The 22,987-nt window shown below is 40.8% G+C and overlaps 1 long non-coding RNA gene across 1 annotated transcript; it reads left to right on the forward strand.

Moving 5' to 3' along the window:
* The first annotated feature begins 4,447 nt into the window (after positions 1–4,447).
* Positions 4,448–19,571, forward strand: LOC113594254 (uncharacterized). The gene is made up of 3 exons (XR_003414593.2): positions 4,448–10,263; positions 13,186–13,243; positions 14,717–19,571. It is a non-coding gene; the product is annotated as an uncharacterized LOC113594254 (long non-coding RNA).
* The last annotated feature ends 3,416 nt before the right edge of the window (positions 19,572–22,987 follow it).

Genomic DNA, 22,987 nt, shown 5'->3' on the forward strand with positions numbered 1-22,987 from the left:
GTTTGTTAAAAAGTAGATGCTTCGTATCACTAAAATATAAAGTGTGCCGTCATAAGCCTAAAGATTAGCTCTTCATTCTCGAGTCAGAAAAAAATGATAAATTTATATTTGTAGCATTTTGCCATTGGCCTGAGATAGCATTTCACAAAGTATGTTGTTCCATTGAACACTGGTGAATTTTTAAAAGGGTTTCAAACATAAAGTTCTATTCTTTGCCATCTTGGAGACTTACAGTGCACATTAGCATATTAAAGGTTCTGAGAAGTCCTGAGTCCAACAAATTTTGATTTATTGCCACAAATTTGTTTGGTTAAGAATTCCCTTCTTCCCATACAAATCAAAACCACAAAGAGATACCACCTCACCCCTGTCAGAATGGCTAACATAAACAATTCAGGCAACAACAGATGTTGGCGAGGATGCGGAGAGAGAGGAACCCTTTTGCACTGCTGGTGGGAATGCAAACTGGTGCAGCCACTCTGGAAAACAGTATGGAGGTTCCTCAAAAAGTTAAAAATAGAACCACCAGAAATTGCACTACTAGGCATTTATCCACGGGATACAGGTGTGCTGTTTTGAAGGGACACATGTACCCCCATGTTTATAGCAGCACTATCAACAATAGCCAGAGTATGGAAAGAGCCCAAATGTCCCTTGATGGATGAATGGATAAAGAAGATGTGGTATATATATACAATGGAGTATTACTCGGCAATCAAAAAGAATGAAATCTTGCCATTTGCAACTACATGGATAGAACTGGAGGGTATTATGCTAAGTGAAATTAGTCAGAGAAAGACAAAAATCTATGACTTCACTCATATGAGGACTTTAAGAGACAAAACAGATGAACATAAGGGAAGGGAAGCAAAAATAAAATAAAACCAGGGAGGGGGACAAAACAGAGGAGACTCATAAATATGGAGAATAAACTGAGGGTTGCTGGAGGGGTTGTGGGAGGGAGGATGGGCTAAATGGGTAAGGAGCACTAAGGGATCTACTCCTGAAATCATTGTTGCACTATATGCTAACTAACTTGGACGTAAATTAAAAAAATAAAAGAATTCCCTCTATCCCTTCTTCCTCCCTCCCTTCCTCCTTCCTTCCCTTCTTTCTTCCCTCTTTTTCTTTTTGTGAAACATCATTACCAAGGGATACACTTTGAGAAATATTGGATTAAGGTAAACAGAATTGAAAATAAATCTACAGTAGGCCAGTAATTTTCTTCTGAGACCAAGAACTTTTTGTTGCTTTGGCTGTGTTCTCTACTGTGGATGATGTGATAACATCACAACTGGCATCTTTGGGAAGGCTTTGATTTACTTAGGTTATCTCTATGATGTTCTCTTACTGCACAAAAAATACCTTTGTGTGGGGAACAGATGTCAGGCCTCAGGTGCACATAAGGGAAATGTTTCCCTTGCTTTACAATAAATTTTAAAATTAAGTACTTGATATCTTCCAATTCATTGTACTTTTTTTTTCAAGATCATCTTGGCTATTCTACAACTTTCATTTTCATATAAATTTTAAAATTAGATTTTCAATTTCTAGAAAAATTAGTCTGTTAGGATTATTTATTTTGAGAGATTTATTTATTTTTCTGATTTATTTATAATTTTTAAAAATTTTTTATTTTTTTAAATTTACATCCAAATTAGTTAGCATATAGTGCAACAATGATTTCAGGAGTAGATCCCTTAGTGCCCCTTACCCATTTAGCCCATCCCCCCTCCCACAACACCTCCAGCAACCCTCAGGTTGCTCTCTATTTATGAGTCTCTTCTGTTTTGTCCCCCTCCCTGTTTTTATATTATTTTTGTTTCCCTTCCCTTATGTTCATCTGTTTTGTCTCTTAAAGTCCTGGGAGCCACCAGAACACTTCAGAATGGGGATAAGCTGCCAGAAAGACCATGTCATGATTAGAGGGTTGCAAATTTCCTTCTCCACCTACCCACACCATGTCTCCTGAACATCTGCCCGCCGTGTCTAACGGACATCCCGGGAAGGGAGAGGGGCTGGAGACTGAGTTAATCACCAATGGCCTATGATTTAATCAGTCATGCCTATGTATTGAAATCTCCATATAAACCTCTAAACTATGGGGTTTGGAGAGCTTTCAGATTAGTGAACACATCTATGTACCCAGAGTGTGCCTTACTCCCAACTCCCTGGGGACAGAGGTTCCTTTACTCAGGACCCTTCTGGACTGTGACCTATGTACTTCTTCATCTGATTGGCCATTTGTATCGTTTATAATAAACCAGTGATAATAAGAAAAGTGACTTCCTGAGTTCTGTGAGCCATTCTAGCAAATTATCAAACCTGTGGGAACTACCAATTTGTGGCAAATCAGTCATAGGTATGGGAGCCTGGGGACTTTGATTAGTGTCTGAGATGGGAGCAGACTGAGCCATTAAGCAGTGGGGTCTAATGCTAACTCTGTAAATTTAGTGTCAGAATTGTATTGAATCACTGGACACCCAGTTGTTATGTAAAGAGTTGCAGAATTTGTTGTTGGTATGGAAAAAACCCACACAATGGTATATTTCTCCATGCATTTGCTCTTTTAAAATTTCTAAGTTGGTTCTAAGTATAGAAATCATGCACATTTTCCATTAAATTTATCTCCCATTATTTGTATTTAATACTGCAACTTTTCTCCCGTCACCATCCCCTGAAATTCCCATTCCCCTTAGTCTGATCACTTTTTTTTTTACAGTGCTTATACCTTCTAATATACTATGTATATTATAGTTAATCATTTGTGTTTAATTACAGTATATTTATTATTATTGTGTTTAATGCTTCTAATCTCTCTCCACAAGAATGTAAGGTCCCTGAGAGCAGGGGTATTTGTTTTGTTCATAGATGTACTCCACGCTCTTTATTAGGCACTCAGTGAATATTGATGCAATGAATTCGTAAATGTAGTACAGTAAAGGAAGCAGAAAGGAAGTTGGAGTGGGGGTTTAATGAGCCAATCTGCAGTAAATGCCACAATGAAGCCCAACATGTTTCTTATTTCTCCTGTCGGTTTTTAACCCTGGGAAAGTAAAATGCCTTTGTTTGCTCCTCTCTTGTTCACTACTCAATGTATTTTATTTTATTTTTAAATGTTTATTTTTGAGAGAGATGGAGAGATAGCATGAGTGGGGGAGGAGCAGAGAGAGAGGGAGACAGAGGATCCAAAGCAAGCTTTGCACTGACAGCAGAGAGGGGCTTGAACTGACAAACTGTGAGATTATGACCTGAGCCGAAGTCGAATGCTCACCCAGCCAAGCCACCCAGGCTCCTCTCTTGTTCACCCGCAATGTATTTTAATCAGACTTCTTACCATGCCATTGCAACAGTTCTCACCAACGTCATCCATGATTTGTCTTCCACTAAACCCATTGGATGGCTTTTAGTCCCTGTCAAGTTTAACTTCATAGCAGTGGTTGATGTTGACCGTGCCCTCCTGGAAATTGTTTCTTCCCTTGGCACCTGGGATACTCTCCTGATTACTTTCCTTCTCTCTTGGCAAAAATTTTCAAGTCTCTTTTGCTGTCTTTTTCCACTTCCTGAACTTCAAATGTTGCAGTTCCTTTGGCCTTTGTTAATATACTCTGTTTGGCCTGAATTGTGTCCCCTCCCAAATTCCTATGTTGAAATTCTAACCTCCAGTGCATGATCATGTGACTGTATTTGGAGATAAGGTCTTTAAAAAGGTAATTAAGTTAAAATGAACCCATTAAGGTGGGCCCTAATCTGACTAGTGTCCTTATAAGAAGAGGAGATTTTGACACAGATGGCCACCTATAAGACAAGGAGACAGATGTCAGAAGAAACCAACGTGATCAACACCTTGGTCTAGGGCTTCTAGCCACCAGAATTGTGAGAAAATAAGTTTCCGTGGTTTAAACTACCCAGTTTGTGTTATGGTAGCCTTTGGCTTCATCTACCATCTCTATGTTTATTCCTCTCAGTGTTTCATCTTCAGTCCAAATCTTGCTCCTGAGCTCCAAATCCATGTATTCAACTAAATACCTTCTTGACATCCTCACTTGAGATAGACTCCAAGAAGACTAGCTGAGGCTAGAAGTATTGAAGAGAGATTTCAGCTATTGTCCATTGAAGGAAAGGCACTCTTTAGACATGGAGCTCAGCTAATTGCCTGATAAAACAAAAAAGATCAACACTCTTCAAAGGAATATAACAGAATCTAGAGCCTCTGCAAGGTTCATAGTGTCCACATAATATCCAAAATTTCTAGACTTACAAAGAAATAGGAAAATGTGATTCTATACTAAGAAAAAAATACTATACTAAGAAATATATATATTTAGTAAAGTATAGTATAGTATACTTTATATATATATATATATATACTATATATATTTAGTAAAGTATAGTATAGTATACTATAGTATACTATATAGTATAGTAAAAATACTATACTAAGAAAAAGAAACAATGGACATCAACCTTAAAATGACTCAGATGTTGGATTTAGCAGATAAATATTTTTAAATAGGTATTATAACTATTATAGTAACTCATGGAGACAAATGAAAACGTTCTCATTATAGAACACAGAAAATCTCAGTAGAAATAAGAAGTTGTGAAGTAAAACAAAATAGAACTTCTAGAACTAAAACATACAGTGTCTTAAATTAAAATGTATTGGAGATTTTAACAGCAGAATAGAAATGGCTGAAGACTCTGTTAATTTGAAGATACAGCAATCAAAACTATCCAATTTGAAGAAAAGAAAGGAAAAATATTTTTAAAGTGAGTTAGTCACAGGTACCTGTGGAACAATATCAAAAGGTCTAACATATGTAATTGGAGCCCCAGGAGGAGAATAAAGAGAAAATGGGGCCTAAAATTTATGTAAAGAAATAAAAAGCAAAAATGTCCCTAAATTTGCTAAAGGACATATTTAGAGATTCAAGAAGAACCCGAGTCAGGGTAAATACAAATAAAATCATGTCTAGCCATATCATAGTCAAACTTTAAAAACCAAAGATAAAGAGAAAATATTGAAAGCCTTCAGAAGAAAATGATACATTACATATAGAGGAACAAAGATTCCAATAACCGTGGACACATCATCAGAAATCACGGAGGCCAATGATGTTCTTGAAGTGTTGAAAGAAAAAAAAATTGTCAACACAGATGAATACAAATGACAGCTATAACATCAAAGACAAAGGAGGTGAGTGGACATTAAGAGGTATAAGATTCACACATTTTACATAAAATAATACTATATTGGATCTAAATAGAGTTAAGAGATGTTTAAGATGTCTATTTAATTTCTAGGGCAATCACTAGGAAATGATACAAAGAGGTATATGAAAGAAGCCAATAGATGAATTATAATGGAATTCTAAAAACCATCCAATTAACATAAAGAGGGCAAGAATAGAGGACAAGAGTTACGTTAGACAGAGAGGGCAAACAAAATTAATAGCAATATTCGTACAATTGGAATGTTACTCAGCAACAAAAAGGAATGAGCTACTGATCCATGTACCAACATGGATGAATCACAAGAACATTATACTGAGTGAAGGAAGCCAAACACAAGAGATTAAATACTGTGCTTTGAATTTTAATGAAATTTTAGAACAGGTGAAAAATTAATCTGTAGTGAACACTAATCAGAACGGTGGTTGCCTCTGGAGTATTGGGGGGGTGAAACTGTTGGGAAGTTGCATAAAATAACTTTCCATAGTGGTGGTAGTGTTCTGTATCACGATAAGGGTTTAGGTTACACAGGTGTGTATTTCCAAACTCATCAAATTGTACACTTAGATATGGGCATTTCACTTCATGTAAATTTGCCTCAAAAAGAGCCGTAGGATGTGAGAGCTCTCTGGCTGCAACATCTGTCACCCCATTGATTGCCAGTGTTGATTCAGCTGATGTGGCTGGCTAGGTAGGTGTCCTCCTCCTCCCTCACCACTCCATGTGCATCCCTCTCAAAGCTGTACACTGGGTCGAAGAGGACGACCTTCCCCAATAGAGGAGCACCATTCTTGGGTCAAGGGTATGCGGGTAGCTGCGATCCCCCGCTAGAACCTCCCAGTAAACTCTCCAGGTCCGTTTGTAGGAGAATGTAGGGTAGTCAAGTTTCTGAGACTCCAGACACATCCAAATGAGGTGCTGCACATGGAAGTCTGTCTTTAAAAAAAAGAAATCAAGAGCCGTAAACAAATATTTTATTGATAGTATGCATGCTGAAGGGATTAAAGGTTAAAAGTGCTAATTTCTGCAACTTACTTTGCAATGCATCAGAAGATGAGATGGATTGATATGTGATGTTGTAAAGAAAACATAACAAAACATTAACTAGAGGAGCTAGGTGGTGGATATATGAGTGTAACATGTGCACTTCTTTCAACTTTTCTGTATATTTGAACATTTCCTTAACAAAGTATTGAACAAAACAGGCTCCACACTGAACTCATTATCGCTTATTCCCTTCAAGCCTAGTGGTTCCATCCAATGGCACTGTCTTTGACTGAGTTGTAGAAGTCATAAACCTGGGGTTCATTCTCTACTCCTCTCTTTTCCTTATCCTTCATATCTAAATTATCAGAAAATATCATAGGTTACATTTCCTATACATTTCTCCTGTCAGTATACTTCTTTTTCCATCATAGCTGCTGATCTGTTCCCAGCCATCATCGTCTGTCACCTTGACTACTGTTTGTGCTTCCTAACATGGCTTCTAGCATCTGCCACTGCCCCTTTTCAATCCACTGTCCACCTCTTGTCATACTTGTTTTGTTTTGCTTTGTTTCAAACAGGCTTCACGCCCAGTGCGGAGCCCAACACAGGGCTTGAACTCACGGCCCTGAGATCAAGACCTGAGCTGAGATCAAGAGTCGGAGGCTTAACCCACTGAGCCACCCAGGGGCCCCATAGTGCAAGTACATTACATCACTCCTGCTTAAAATTCTTTTAGGTTATCCCATAACTGTAAGGCTAAGGCTCGAAAGTCTTCATGTGGCTTGGGAGACCTCTTTCTGTTTCTCAACTTCATGTCATCCTGTTCTCCACTTGGTTATCTCAGCCCCAGCTCTACTGGACTCGTTTTGCTCCCAGTATGTGTGACATATGCTCTCTCCTCTGCCTGGAATATCCTTCCCCCTCAATCTTCTTTCTCCTGGCAAATGTCTCCTCATTCTTCATGTGTCTATTTAAATGGATCTCCCTAGGGAGGCCTCTTGCTCCCAGAATGGGTTAGATCTCCTTCCCACAGTAGAAATTAGTCTTTATAGCCCTTATTATGTCACCATTACATCATTCCATTCCCAGAAGTTAGCACAGTAGGCTGGCAGATAATAAATATGTGCTCAAGAGTTATCTGTGGTACGGATGGTTGAATGGGAGAGGGCATGTTGGTATACATTCTCAATTTGATTTAGAGGACTAGTTTAGGAAAAATAACATGCTTTCTTTCTTTCTTTTTAATATTTATTTATTTTGAGGAGAGCACAAGTGGGGGAGGGACAGAGAGAGGGGGACAGAGGATCCTAAGTGGGCTCTGTGCTGACAGGCTTACAGCAGCGAGCCTGATGTGGGGCTTGAACTCACAAATCACAAGATCATGACCCGAGCTCAACTGACTGAGCCACCCAGGTGCCCCTAAAAAGAGCATCTTTTCATACACTTGAGGGAGTATGTATCAACACATTTTGGATTGCAAATATCAGACACCAGGATCAAACTGGTAAGCAATGAAGCTTCTATGGGTAGATGTCTAGAGGAGTGTAGGCTTCAGGTGGAGTGTGATCAGGGTTTTCAATCCATTTCTTTTCAACCATCTGGCTCTTTTTCTCTCATATGTTTGGTTTGTCCTCAGGCTTGTTTCCCTCGTGGTTTGAAGACCGATGCCAGCAGCACCTGCAGCTTCTTTTCACATTTAGCAGGAAAGAGACACTGGCCTCTCACTGGCCTCTATTAACGCCAAGAAAGAAATTTCCCAGAAGTCTTCATCCACCATCTCCTTGTGTCTGAAATGCAATCATGTACTCATTCCTGAGCCAATCACTGGTTGGCTTGTACTTATCAGTTCTCCTCTGGGATCAGATTCCTTCAGTTACAAGTGCTGCATGACAAAGGGGTAGAGACCTGAACAAAATTGAGGTTCTGTTAAGAAGAATGAAGGGGAGAGTGGATTCTGGCAAGACAACCAAAATATCTGCCTCTGTGTATTATGTTCTAAGAAATTGCCTGCTCTTTAAAAAAAATTTTTTTTAATGGTCATTTATTTTTGAGAGACGGAGACAGGGCGTGAGCAGGGGAGGGGCAGAGAGAGAAGGGAGGCACAGAATCCAAAGCAGGCTCCAGGCTCTGAGCTGTCAGCACAGAGCCCGACATGGGGCTCAAACTCACGAACCGTGAAGATCATGACCTGAGCTGAGGTCAGATGCTTAACCAACTGAGCCACCCAGGTGCCCCTCTCTCTCTCTTTTTTTTTAATAAATACTTTACATTTTGGGATTGAGATTATGTTTTTTTGAGCCTGTACTGAAACAGATAACTTGTGGCCCATTCATCATGAATGCACAAAATACTGTGTTATTTTTAGATTAGGTTCATTCCTGCTTCCTGTTTATGCTTTTACTCTGATTTTCCTTTTGCTTCATCTTTCTTGTCCATTTCTAATTTATTTGTTTGGGAGTATCAATTTTTTACAGCTCCTTCCTGTCAGCCATAGACGGGAATTAGTTCGTGTCACCAGCATGTCATAATTTTCTCATTTTATTTCCATTCTCTGTTGGAATATTCTTCTGCTAATATTTTGAGAAGATCCATAAATATGGCTTTTTTGATGATGGAAACTAAGATGAACTGAGAAAATCTAATAATTTCATAGCCTTTGTAAAGAGCACTCTATATAGAAATTATCTTTAAAAAGATAAAATCGATCTGATCTCATTATGAAAGAATTGCCTTGTCTTTACTTTTGCTGTGAATTGTGTATTACATGGTTTTGTTTAAAATATTATGCCCTATAACCATTTGGCAAAAAGTAAAGTTAGATTCCTTTCTTATTCCATATGCCCAAATAAATTCAGAGATTTAAATGTAAAACATGACTATTACATGGAACCTTGAGGCCGTTAGGCTAAATGAAATAAGCCCATCACAGAAGGGCAAATACTTCCTGATTCCATGTATATGAGGTATCTAAAATAGTCACGCTCATAGAATCAAAGAGTGAAATGACAGTTGCCAGGGGCAAGAGGGAGCGGAACATGGGGGTTGCTAATTTGTGGGCATAAAGTTTCAGTTAAGCAAAATGAATAAATCCTAGAGATCTGCACAACGTTGTACTGATAGTTATGAATACTACATTTACACTTAAAAATTTGTTAATAGGGTAGATCTCATGTTATATGTTCTTAGCACGATAAAATAAAAATTTAAAAATTCTTAAATGTAAAACGAGATCATCAAAGGAAATACGAGTGTATATATAATCTTAGGGAAGGAAAGAACTTTCTCGGCATGATACCTAAGACAGAAACCATACAAGCAAACACTGATTTCAAATAATAGATAACCTCTATTAAGGGATTACTGTGTGCTGAGGACTTGTGTTATCTCATTTAACCTGCACTTCAATCCTGTGAAGTAGGTATGATTACTATCACCCTTTTATGAATGAGAAAAACTGGGCACAGGGAAGTGAATTACCTTACTTAAGGTCACACAGCCAGGAAGTGACTGAGCTAAGATCTGAGGCCCAAATGTGGGACTCCAAAGCCTGAAAACCTAATGGGATATGTTACAAAATAGTATTTACTGTATATACTGGCCATTTCTTCAACACAGGGTGCTGTGAAAGCCAGACGAGTTCTTGCGTGTGTGAGTGCTTGGTCAACTGGAAAGAACTACTTAGGGCCTCATGTCACTGCTTGCCAGGGTGGGACAAGGAAGAGTAGCCAGCATCCAGTCCATGCCTCCCCCACAGCCTCCTCTCTCCTTTCTCACTCTGTCTTCTTTCGTTTATTTTTAATTTTTTTCATGTTTATTTATTTTCAGAGAGAGAGAGAGGGAGAGAGAATCCCTAGCAGGCCTGACACCAACAGCAAAGAGCCTGCTGCACAGCTTGATCTCACAAACCACAAGATCATGACCTGAGCCAAGACGAAGAGTGAGACGCTTAACCAACTGAGCCACCTGGCGCCATTGTCTTCTTTCGTTTAAACTGTGCCGCTCAGTTGCATGGAACCCCCTCAGCTAATCCTGCAGCACAAGGTACCTTCCCAGTCTTGCCAAAGAAGTCAGCAAAGAGCCTACTTCTTATTCTCTAGGGACAAAGTGTCATAGATTGTACACGTGAAAGATGAAAGAGAATGAACAAAAGTAGGTCTTCATCACTTGACCACCCGCCATTTTTCTTTCTCTCCCACTCTTTACCCAGCAGGTAGATAAACATGGTTAATTTTCGCAGCTTGGATAGAGTTGGGATAGAGTTGGGTTAGAACTGGAATAGGCCTTTAGGAAATTGCTAATGGAAGCCAACTTTTAGCTTAGTTTTACAGGAAGGAAATATTTGTAAATGCAGTGTTGCTATTGCCAAAGAGTTTGTGGAACATCGTATTTGGTGATGTAATTCTGGAAGCCATTCATTCCTTCATCTTCCATTCACAGTCATTCTCCAAAACGTTTGTTCTGACTTACCACAACTAAAAATGTGAAGGGAAAAGAGACCTGCCCATTTCTAAAGGCATGGGTAGACGTGAACTGCTGTGGCTGACAAGACTTGGTATATTGACGAAATGGATCTCTGACAAGATGAGAGGTTGGGAATTTCCAAGTCTGCTACATTCCAGTGGATGAATGAATAGTCAGGAATTCTGAGTGGCTCCCCCATGGGGTGAAAACTTTCAGTATTCCTGACCACAAAAAAGACAAATTTCAAAATTTCCAGTTACTTGTTATTTTAGATTGTTTTCCATCTCTGGGAAATCCACTCTTACCAGCACTAGAGGCAGCTTCTAAGGGAAAAAGGAGAAAAAAAGAAGATGCTACTTTGGAAGACATCATTGCTTCATCCTTCAAATAACCACATGGGAAACATACAGCAATTTCCTTGTTAGGAGATTCTGCTCAAAGCCTGGGCACGTAGACGGGAGCTCCCTGAGAGAGAGACTGCTGCACCCATCACCTGACAGTACATTGCTCCCGTAACTCCGAGGAAAAGTTGCTGAACTCAGAAGTCAGCACATCCCATGGGCCTTTCTGACGGGGCTTTAAACCCTGAGGCAAAGCAGGTAGTAGGGGAGTCACAACTATTTATTTTCTCATTCTTTACATATTCCTCTGCAGGTAATCTCACAGCGTGATGGGATTATTTCATTACTATATTGTACATCTCTTGGAAAAAAATAGGACATTATCAGAGTTGGGATTAAGAATCAAATTTAGTAAAATTAAGAAAAAGTGTGCAATTTCCACCTTCGGCATAATGTACTACTCATTTGGAAAATCTGTAATTTGAATAATTGCCTGAAAAGGCTACTAATTGAAGACTAGATACACTTTGCTTCTGGAACCGAGAAAATTGAGAGAAGGTATGCTGGTGTGCACAACCTAGGAATCACACGCCATCCCTGAATGATCGCATGTTTCAAATAGCTTATCGTGACCAAAGCGTCACTGTAAGTTGTTAAATTCCACTAGCCACTTCCAAAGGTGGTTACTTTCTCTGAGCAAGTCTAATTCCCAGGCTTTGGAAGGGGGAAGCTGTTAGGCTTATTTATTTCATTAAAATATAACACTTATTCTGCTTCCTAATTAAAAAGTAATACATGTTCATCCAAGAGCATTAGAGAGAAATGTTAAAAACCATAGGCGGGGGGAAATAAAGATCACCTATAGTCCTTAGAGATAAATCCTATTAATATTTTGCTGTTAACATTTGTCTTCCAGTCAATTTTTCCTATTTATAAAAAATTACAGCAGAAATATATGCTCATCATTAAACAATGGAGACAAGATAGACGAAATGTGGAACTCACACAATTATGGGCTAAATTGTGTCTCCCTCAAAATCGTGATGTTGAAGTCCTCGTCCTCAGTACCTCTGAATGTGACTGTGTGGACATAGGGTCTTTAAAAAAGGGATTGAGTTAAAATGAGGCTGTTAGGATGGGCCCTAATCCAGTCCAACTGGTATCTTTAGAAGAAGAGGAGATTTGGACACACAGAGAGACACCAGGGGGACATACACAGAGAAAAAGCCTCATGAGGACACAGCAAGAAGGTAGCTATCAGCAAGCCAAGGAAAGAGATCTCAGAAGAAACCTGTGGACACCTTGATCTTGGACTTCTCGCCTCCAAAACTGAGAAAATGCATTACGGTTGGTCAAGCCACCAGCCTGTGGTATTTTTTTAGGGCAGCCCTAGCAAACTCATACACACCCTTTACCCCTTACCCCACTGTTCTCTCCAAAGGTTACCATAACCAGCACTGTTCTTCCAGACTTATAGCCTGTGCTTTTGCCCATACAGAGTCATATACAGGGAGTTTGTCTATACAGATGGGATCATACTATAAATATTGATCTGTGACTTGCTTTTTTCGTTTATAATACATCATAGGCAGCTTTTCACATTAGTACATACAGAGAACTACCTTCTGCATTCTCACTAAAGCCTGTGCAGTTTTCCACTGTATATCATGATTTATTTTCACCATTCCATTATTGATAGCATTTAGATTCTTTTATTATTATTATTATCATTAACAGCAGTACTGCAATAAACATCATTGTACATTTGAGGTTGGGCTTCTATGCTCATACATCTGTAAGAAGAATCCAAGAATTAGAATTACTGGGTCAAAGGGCACATGCATTTAAAATGTGAAAGCTATTTGTCAAATTGTCTTCCATAAAGGCTTAAGTAATCTCCAGTCTTTTTTTCTTAATGTTTATTTGTTTTTAAGAAGTGCAAGGTGGGGAGGGGACAGAGGATCTGAAGTGGGCTTTGCGCTGACAGCAGGGAGCCCAGTGTGGGGCTGGAACTCTCACAAACCACAAGACCATGACCTGAGCTGAAGTCAGACACTCAACTGACTGAGTCGCCCAGGTGCCCCACTGATCTCCAGTCTTACTGGTATCTGGTGAGACTCTGCTTCCCCATACAGGCATTTTTTTCTCTTCTTATTTACAGGTATGAGTATATGGATATACACAGATAATGGACTTTTAGAAAAATTGGGGATTGTACTGTAAGTATTGTTTTGAAATCACCCTTTAGTATTTTAGACATAAGCATGTTTGGTCCTCACTCACGGATTTTTCTGTATAGAATCATTCTTTTGGGGAGCTCTCGCCTGCATCATCCACTGCTGTTGCCAACTCTGGGTTGGAACTTGTGGATTTTGGTTGGACCCACCTAAACCCAACTGTGAAGGGTCCAGCTCCTGGACGGAGGCAGAAATGAGAAGGCCTTTTCCCTGGAAATCAGTGAATGGATGCTTTGTAATAGTTGGCTAGAGTATTCCTCCAAAAGTTAACTTCCATTTTTCTTTTGGAACCTAGTTACAAACACCTAGATCAACACCTAGATCTACACCTAGATCAAGGTGGCATTCCAACCCAGTAGGCTCACTAAATGCTTGGTAAATTGCATTGGAGTATGTATTAGTCTGCTTGGGCCACCATAACAAAATACCACAAACTGTGACTCAAACAGCAGCAGAAATTTATTTTCTCCCAGTCCTGGAGGAGGATGTCTGGGATCAGGGTGCCCACATGCTCATTCTCCGGTGAGAGTTCTCGCCTCAGGTTGCTGTTGGCTGCCTTCTCGTTGTGTCCTCACATGACATTTTCTTTGTGTGCCTGTGTGTGTGTGTGGTGGGGTGGGCAGTGAAGAGGAAGCTCTTTTTTAGGACCCTAACCTTATCAGGTCAGGGCCCTACTCTTATGACCTCATAGAACCTTACATTTATTTCCTTAGAGGGCTCTTGTCCAAATATAGTCACACTGAGGGTGAAGGCTCAGTATATGAATTTTATGGGGGACACAGACGTTCAATCCATAGTAGAATGTGTCTGTGGTTGAGCCAAGATTAGCCCTAAGGGTTTTTTTCTAGATGCATCTGACGGAATTCAATTCTGCTGGTTGGGGGTGGCGGGGAAACTCTGTGAAGGGAAAACAGATGACCACTCTGGTTGGGGTCATATCTCCTTTTACTGTCTCATTTAAAAGGAATACTCTTCTATAAAACTAAGAAAAGCTGATCAGAAAATAAAGTGAAGTGAGAGCTTTGTGGTTCCTCATGTATTGATTAATACTTGGGGAAAATGTAATTCAATCAATTTAAGTCAAATTTAAATCAATATTTGCTGATCTCTTACCGTATGTAAGGTACTGTCCAGTACATTGGGGGCAGTAGAAAGAGGTCAACATCGTGGCTGCCTTCAAATGCTCATGCATTCAGTGGTTACCACACCTGGTAAATCAACTGGGAAATAGTTTAAAATATTCCAATTTGATACAATCATATTGAAACCCTGTTTGGCAGTGTCTACTAAAGCTAAATATAGGACTCGTCTCTGACCCGTGAGCACCTTCTTTCCTATATATGCATCCAACAGAAATGCATATAGATGTGCACCAAAAGACAGGTATAAGAATGTTCATTGCAGCACTGTTTGCAACAGCCCCTAATTGGAAATAACCTCAATGTCTATCCACAGAGCAGCAGTGAGAATGAGCAAGCCACAAATATAGTGACAACATAGACTTAACAAACGTGATATTGAGCATAGAAAGCCAGACACAGAAAAGTAAGTATTGTATAGTTCCATTTGTATCAAGTTCGAAAAAAGTCAAAACCAACCTGTGCTGTTCGAAGTCAAGATGCAGGCTAACCTTGGTGGTGGGGAGGGGGGAGAAGAGGCAGAGTCTCGAAAAAGAACATGAAAGGGATTCTGATATGCTGCCAGGATGTTCTATTTCTTGATCTGATCAATTAGCTGGGTATGTTCACTATGTAAAAACTTTTCAATCATACAGGTATGATTTTTACCTTTTTCCTTATGTATACTGTTTGTCCTTAAAAAATAAAAATACAGATTTCTAAGCCCTATCTCAGGCTTACCAAATTAGAATATGTACTTAATGTAACTGTCTACATAAGGCGGTTAGGAATCTGTGTTTGAAAAGCTCCCTGGGGATTCTGGATTTGGATTTGAGTTTTGGGGAACTGCGGCTTTTATGAAGACAGCAAGTTCTCATTCCCAAGACCTTGTGTCTCCTTGGTGCTGGGGAGGGATCTTTGTCTTTGTGGAGACCATTAGTGCACTAGGGCTTTGTTATGGAGACCCTAGAGAACTCCAGGGGCATTCCACCACATTGACTGCCAAGGTCTGATCTGGTACAGATAATGGACATTCTCAGCTATATCGAGAGATGGATGGATCAAGGGGTAGGTGTGACAACGTTTACTTAGGACTCTAGATTGTCATGTTTTTAAACTAAATTGTCATATTGGATCGAACAAGAGGAGTGCAGCTGAGAAGCAAATGGAATCTGAGGAATATACCAAGTGTTCCATGAGGGGTTTGCCTAAATATTGACAAATCATGACATGCAGAGCCAGTATCAGGAGATTAATTGTGTTGTTACCCTGGCTTCGTATCCCTCATGGAATCATACCATATTGAGCGAAGAAAGGAACAGATGTCTCTTTTGTGAACACGTTAAAGCAGTGAAAGTCTGATAATAATCATGAGTTAAAGAGGGAGAACATTATTTCACGATCAGACTGTGTTTAACTTCTTACTTATTGGGGAAATACCTTCAGGTATCAAGAAAACACTGAACATCATTAGATTCCATTTGACTCTTTCTCTCCTTTTTTCTGCTGAATTTTGTCAATGAGCTGTCCACTAATCAACTATAGAGAATTACAGTCTGCAAATTTGAGTGTCACTTAAGTATTATAACTCTTTTTTCTTAATCTGAATTCATTCATCTTTACTCATTTACAGATTTATATGTATTTTTTGTTCAATAAATCTCAAATGGCTACCAATATTGCTGATACTAAAGTTACAGCAGTTAAGAAGGTAGGTCATGGGGGAGTCTGGGTGGCTCAGTAGGTTAAGCATCCGACTTCAGCCCAGGTCATGATCTCATCTCATGGTTTGTGGGTTTGAGCCCCAAAGGCCTGGAGCCTGCTTCAGATTCTCTGTCTCCTTCTCTCTCTGCCCCTCTGCCACTCATGCTCTGTCTCTCTCTTTCTCAAAAATAAACATTAAGAAAAAGAAAAAGAAAAACAAGTTAGATCATAGATCCGGCTCTTATAGGGTTTACATTTTGGTGGACATCTTATTTCTCGAGGATTTTTTTTTTTTCTATTAAAAGTTCAGTAGGAGGAAATTTAGCATTGACTCACCCAATTCTATGTGTAATTCTGGCTGTCCATTTAGAGGAATTTGTGCCATGACCTGAATTACTATTAAGTATCATAACTCTTAAACAGAATCTTCCAGTTTGAGGTAGAGAACCATAGTCAAGTGCTATTCAAACTTTTTTTACTATGATCCTCCATAAGGAATATTATTTACATTGTGACCTAACACACACACACACACACACACACACACACACACACACACACCCCACACCCAAAACAAAACACTGATCAGAAGTACTTCTCACTGGGACGCCTGGGTGGCTCAGTTGGGTAAGTGCTGACTCTTGATTTCAGCTCAGGTCATGATCTCATGGCTTGTGGGTTCAAGCCCTGTGTCAGGCTCTGGGCTGACAGCACAAAGCCTGCTTGGGATTCTCTCACTCCCTCTCTCTCTGCCCGCCCCTGCTCTCATGCTCTCTCTCTGTCTCTCTCTGAAAATAAATAAGTAAACGTTTAAAAAAGTACTTTTTACTACATGTGAGTAGCTTTATTTTTATTCCTTATTATTCTGATACTATAAATAGTATAGCATTGATACTATAAATATATTTATGTTCTATTCTATTTAATTCCTTAAAGTTTTTTTTTTGTTTTATTTATTTATTTTGAGGGAGACAGGATGCAAACAGGGGAGGGGCAGAGAGAGAGAGAATCTCAAGCAGGCTCCACACTGTGGAGCACAGAGCCCGATGTAGGGCTCAAATTCACAAAACTGTGAGATCATGACCTGAGCCAAAATCAAGAGTCGGATGTTCAACCGACTGAGCCACCCAGGTGTCCCAAATTCCTTAAAATTTAAAGATTATGGTTGATTTTATAACCCACTAGTGGCTTGTGAGATGTACTTTGAAAAACACTGCCTTCAACTGTATCTAGTACAACTCCAGAGGCACAGAGGCACAGAGAAGCTAGTCAGCTACTTACCCAAAGGCACACAGAAAAGAATAAAAAAGAGAGGCTCCTATTTCCCCACACTTACTGCTTTTCCTCAGAATGCAGCTCACTTATTTCTGAACCTGATTAATTTAGACAATCGCTTGGACTCACCACATTCAGGTATTGTCATCCACTATAGACTGAATTCATGTTCTTATAATTTGGTAAACAGTCTGTAACTTGCCATTTATTGGGCCACAGTTTTAATGAAACCAATGTAAATGTAGTATCTTTCAGGTCCTAGTCAGGGGAGAGTCTATATGGCGGGACGGTCGAGGGGTCAGGATTTGGAGTCACACAGACATGGTTATAAATCCCAGCTCCAGCCCTCTCTAGTTGTGTGATTCGTGGGCAAGAAGCCTCCTCTCTATGACTCAACTTCAACTATAAAATGGGGGAACAACAACAACAACCTTACAGAGTTGCATGGACTGGACAAGGTCATTCACATGAAGTATGTCTGTTAGTTTCACAATATCTTAAGCATGGTAAGTACTCAATATATGTTGACATCATGATGATGGTGGCCATTAGGGAAGTCTAGTCCAAGGGAAAATGAGGCAGTCCTGCGGCCAGAACCCTGAAGACCCAGGAGAGACCAATGGAAACTACCTACAATTACATGTGAAAAGAGGGGATTCTACTTGGCCTCCATTGACTTCCAGGTCCATGGGGCATGCATACGATACTAACAAACCCTTATATGAAAATTACTTATGCAGATTTACAATAGAAATGAGAATAGCATTCAATTAACAAATGATAGATTCAGTTATGAATCAGCATGTAAGGACTCAGTGATAAAAATTCAGTATCGGTGCTCAACCCAGAACAGACTGGATATGGAGAGAGGTTTGGCTTTCTTAAACTGGCAGATTGTAGTAGATGGCCCTTCCATTGCAGTCACTTTTCTGGGGAAACGACACCAGGACATCAGCTGGCTGGAAGGCTCGGTCCTTTTGCCGAGGACTCAACCCCTTCCCTTCTTCCTCTCACCTTATTACACTTCAATTTAAGCACAAAACTGCAGAAGTGGCTACCCGTAGTAGTTCTGTGTCCCGCTGCCTGTATAACCTGAAAACAAACCTTCCGTAAGAATTCCAAACCAAGAATAGAATAGGTATTTCATAGACTGGCTGTATCTTTATCATTTAAAGGAGAACCCAAGTCTTAGAAAAGAAATTCCTGTAAGGGTGTGGGGGCTCTGAGCTTTCGTGCTCTGAGTCATTGTGGTAAGAAGCCTGAGTGCATCTGTAGAAAATACTCAGCTTTGGTCATTGATGGACAAAGACAGAAAGAGCCTGGGTAGGAATTAAAGTAAGTGCAGTGTGTGTGAGCCTCCTTTCCGGAAGTCAGTGATGGTGAGGTCAGCAGTGTGGATAGAGTACCCGAATTCTTTTCATGCCTCAAATTGCATTATCACACCTGGTAACAGTGCTGCCCCTCTTTGAATGCACCTGGGATTGCTGATGGTGCCCCAGAACTGGATTCTGCAGGAGGAGGGTCCTCTGCACCCCCATGCTTATGAGGGCTGAACTCCGCCCTCTCGTGTAATGATGACCCTGCATTGGGCCTTTGTAAATGTTAGTTCAGAGAATCTTCACCACATCCTTGGAACTAGGCTTTGTTCCCCCATTTTACAGTCAAGGTGGTGAGGCTAAGTGGTCCTGTAGAGGGAGTAATGGGGTTAGAAGCCAAATTTGGCAGAACCCAAACCCCACTATGAAGCCCAATGGGAGGCAATGAGCACAGAGATGTCAGAGGCAGATGCCTGGTGTTCATATGTAAGCCACGTCTCTTACTAGCTCAGGAGCTTGGGACATTTTCTTAACCTCCGTTTTCCTATCTGTAGGGCAGAAATCATAATAGCAGCTACCTCAAAGCAATGTTTGATCGTGTGAAACAACGCGTGGATATAACAGCACAATGTTTGGCACATAGAAACTGCCCAGTAAATATTATCTGTCATGTTCTTCGTCTTTCTGGGGCTTTGGAAACTGAACTATGTCCAAATTGCTGTACTCAATCTCTAAGATCCCTTAAGCAGATTATTGCAGGTGTATTGCTGCTTGCTTTCTGGTTCTGAGCACATAATATTGTGAAATAAAATGTTTGCAACTTTTTGAGAAAAGAAAAGCTGCATCTAAAACATTCATTACTGTAGACTTAATATGAATTTCTCTTGGGCTGGTCACTTTAAACAGCCTTCTAATCACACCAATGTCCCCCTGAACTGCGGAATTGATAGGTGAAAATAAGTTTCCACCAGGAAGGCTTTTTACATTTTCAGAGTGCTTACCAGAACCTTGGTCTATCATGTGTGATCACTCACCTGGTAGTGATATTCCCAGTGTTGGTGTAACAGAGCATCTGGGCTGGGTTACAGCTGGGGCGCAGGTGATTCCGGTGAGAGAGCTAGGCACTGACTTTTAAAGGGGCCAGGGAGCCTCCTGGAACACAAGTCTTGGATGCTGACCAATATTGGCTTCAGACGGTATGCCTGATGGACTGAGATAGCTCCCATGGAGGGCAAACAACAGGGAGAAATGACTGGGGCACCCGAGAGCTAACTCACCACAAAGAAGGAGGTCAAATCCAGCAGCAAGGCCGTCATGTTTCTTGGAATGCTTGCTCCTGGTGTACCAAAGGGATTGCCACTGAAATCTGTCCTGACCTTACCAACCTGGTGGTGAGTAAGGACCCAAAGGAGAATGGCCGTCTGTAACCCATGAGTGAGCTGTCCAGATCAATATGGGGCCTGAGCAACTTTACCGTGGAAGTTCCTAGACCCTCCTCGTTTTCAAGGTCAGTTTTGGGTGACTAGATATCTAGCATTCACAGGACGGTGTGACCTCTGGGGGAACTGTCAGTGCTTAAACTGTTAATAAGGTGGCAGGTGAAAAAGTTTGCGGATGAACCACTTAACACTGAGGCTCAAGCAATTTCGCTGCAGTCTCTTACCCTCCTGAGTCTGCAGCTCAGTGTTTGTGGATGTTTGTAGGCACTTTTGCAAGCTGCAGGAAATAACCTGGAAGGAGAGATTCTGAAAGATTAGACTTCCCGTGATCAAGAAAATGAGAGGCTTGGAGCTGATAAAGTTTGGGTGTTAATGTTTTGTTATCCTTCTTCTAAAGGTGAATGAAGGCTGAGCTCTTTGGATAGCTTTTTAAAGTCAACATTACAGGACTCATGAAAAGAATACTGATTTTCTTATAAAGAAAAATTCAGGTTAAATACTCCTTAAGGTCAGACACTATATCCTGTATTTAAAAAAATTTTTTTAATGTTTATTTATTTGTGAGAGAGAGAGAAAGAGAAAGAGAGGGCATGAGCGGCAGAGGGGCAGAGAGAGAGAGGGAAACACAGAATCTGAAGCAGGCTCCAGGCTCTGAGCTGTCAGCACAGAGCCCGATACGGGGCTCGAACTCATGAACTGTGAGATCATGACCTGAGCCAAAGTCGGACGCTTAACCGACTGAGCAACCCAGGTGCCTCTGTCCTGTATTTTTTTTTAAGTGTACTCACAAGTCCTGGAACAGTGCTAGTATACAGTAGGCGCTCAAAGGAAAGTTTTGAGTCAAATTTGTTGTTAATTCCATGCGTCTGTGGCCTGAAGGGTTAGAGTGCTTGTTAGTAGACTGTGGTTTCTTCTTGCAAATGATCCAATTCTTCTGTTGTGATTCATACTAACAGGAAGACTGATCACATATGTTCTTAGCAGTGACAAGAGTGTGTTCTTTTCCTTATTACCTAAGAGTGCCGTGGATTCAGTAACACTGAAATTGGATGTGGCCAAGGCTGAACGACAACACAGGGAAGTGAAGCATTTTCTTAGAGGATTATGGTACAACTTGCTCCCCACTCCCTTTTTATTTGTGTATTTATTTACTTATTCATTCATTCATTTAGAGAGCACGACTGGGGAGGGACAGAGGGAGAGGGAGACAGACTCCTAAGCAGGCTCCATGCTAGTGTGGAGCCTGATGCCGGGCCTGATATGAGATCATGACCTGAGCCAAAATTAAGAGTTGGTCTCTCAATTGACTGAGCCACCCAGGTGCCGCGCCCCCAGCTCCCTTTTATAAATCAGAGGAATGATTAGAAGTCCAGCAATAATTATACAACGAGCAGGTGTTCTGAAAAATGTGCCTACCTGCGCTGAAGACACTTTCTAGGTGAGCTGCAATTACTTACCACTAGGAATAAACGATCTACAGCAGGCATTCATATTTCTTATGCAGAAAACTGAAATATTTGGAAAAGTCACTATTAGAGAAAACTGCCCTTGCTCCCTTAAGCACAATACCTCGTGAACTTGGGGGGATTTGCTTTGTTTACCAGGACATTCATTACCTTCTGAGCATTTGGAATTGTATTGCTCTTGGAGGGAGCCAGGGAAGGACTGCCATCAGCGGGTTGGTTTCTCTGGAGCGGCCAGTGAGCAGTCTGGGTCAGTTTCGCTGGCAGTTCAGTCTAAGAGCATTTTTCTTTCAGATATGCAAAGTAGTTGTTTAGGCAAGATCTTTGGAATAAAGCATAAAATCAGATATATGAAATAAAAACCGTCATGCCAATGTGTTTGATGTAGATCTGGCAGCCAAGCAGGGATTGAGACTGAAGATTTAGTGTATTGCTTTGCCCTTCCTCTTGCATCCCTACCTTCTCCCCTCGCCCCATCCCTATGATTTTAGACCAGAGGGGAGGAACGTGGGGGAAAACACGGGAGTATGGCCTTTCTACTCCCCTGTGTCTCAGCCATAGTTCCCTAATAGACGTTATTCGTTACATGCCTGCTTTGAAGTAGGCATCGTGCAAACAAGATCTTACGTGATCCATTCAAGAATGGTGTATGGGAGCTGCTGTTATTGTCCGCATTTTCCTGAGGACGATGCTTAACACGGAGATGATAAATGTGGAGCCTCATCTTAACCCAGTTTCATTTAGTTCCTAAAGATTCGCTCTTTGACCACTTGTGACCTTCATTCCCACACCACAGGGGACACGCGGAGTTTGACACGAAGCCCGGGGCCTCCTCGCCCTCCTCCTGCACCAGGTTTCACAGAGGAGAAAGGAGGACTGTCTGGTCTTAGGAGAGAAGGAGAGAAGGAGGGGAGGAAAACAGAAACGAAGAGAAGCAAAGCATAGATGAGGCCAAAGAAAGAGCAAGGGATATCGGGAGAATTTGTGAAGAATGGGAAAGAAAGAATTAAGAATCAAGTCTGTGGGGTGCCTCGGTGGCTCAGTTGGTTCAGCGTCCGACTCTTGATTTTGGCTCAGGTCACGACTCACGGTTTGCGAGTTTGAGCCCTGCATCGGGAGCTGTGCTGACAGCATGGAGCCTGCTTGGGATGCTGTCTCTCTCTCTCTCTCTCTCTCTCTCTCTCTCTCTGCCACTCTCCCATTCATGCATGCTCTCTCTCTCTCTCTCTCTCTCAAAATAAATAAACTTAAAAAACAAACAAGTCAAGTCTGCAAAAGATCGGGAATCCCCCCACCGACTGCCTGTGCAACTTCGGCTGTTTTATATGGGAAAATACTTCCTTGTCTTTTCACTAAAAGTTTCCTAAATACTACATACTCTGCTTTAGAATTTTTACCATTTTGAAATGTA

Source organism: Acinonyx jubatus, chromosome D4 (assembly GCF_027475565.1).
Source record: "Acinonyx jubatus isolate Ajub_Pintada_27869175 chromosome D4, VMU_Ajub_asm_v1.0, whole genome shotgun sequence".
In the NCBI taxonomy this organism is placed as follows: Eukaryota; Metazoa; Chordata; class Mammalia; order Carnivora; family Felidae; genus Acinonyx; species Acinonyx jubatus.